This window comes from Brassica oleracea, chromosome C4, assembly GCF_000695525.1.
Source record: "Brassica oleracea var. oleracea cultivar TO1000 chromosome C4, BOL, whole genome shotgun sequence".
NCBI lineage: Eukaryota > Viridiplantae > Streptophyta > Magnoliopsida > Brassicales > Brassicaceae > Brassica > Brassica oleracea.
In genome coordinates this window covers 15,418,576-15,418,937 of record NC_027751.1, presented here as the reverse complement: position 1 = coordinate 15,418,937, position 362 = coordinate 15,418,576, and positions in this window count along the sequence as shown.

Here is a 362-nt window from a genome sequence, read left to right as displayed (position 1 = left end):
TAGATAAACAAGGCGCAGTCCAAACATCAGAGTGATTCAAATCAAAGAAATTCTCATAAATAGTGGATGATCTTTGAAACACTGTCCTACAATGTTTGCCCAAAATACATGTCTCACAATCATTATTTTTAAACATGACACCTGGTAACATAATGCTTAAAGCCCTAACATGTGGATGTCTAAGTCTAGCATGCCACAATGTATATTTACTTAAGGAAGAAACATAACTAAAAGAGTAACAAGAACTAGAGATGGGACTAAGATCTTCAAGCATCTAAAGGTCTCCTTTGGTTGCTCCTTGCCCAATCAACTTATTGCTTTTAATATCCTGAAACTTAACATCATCAGGACTAAAGATAACA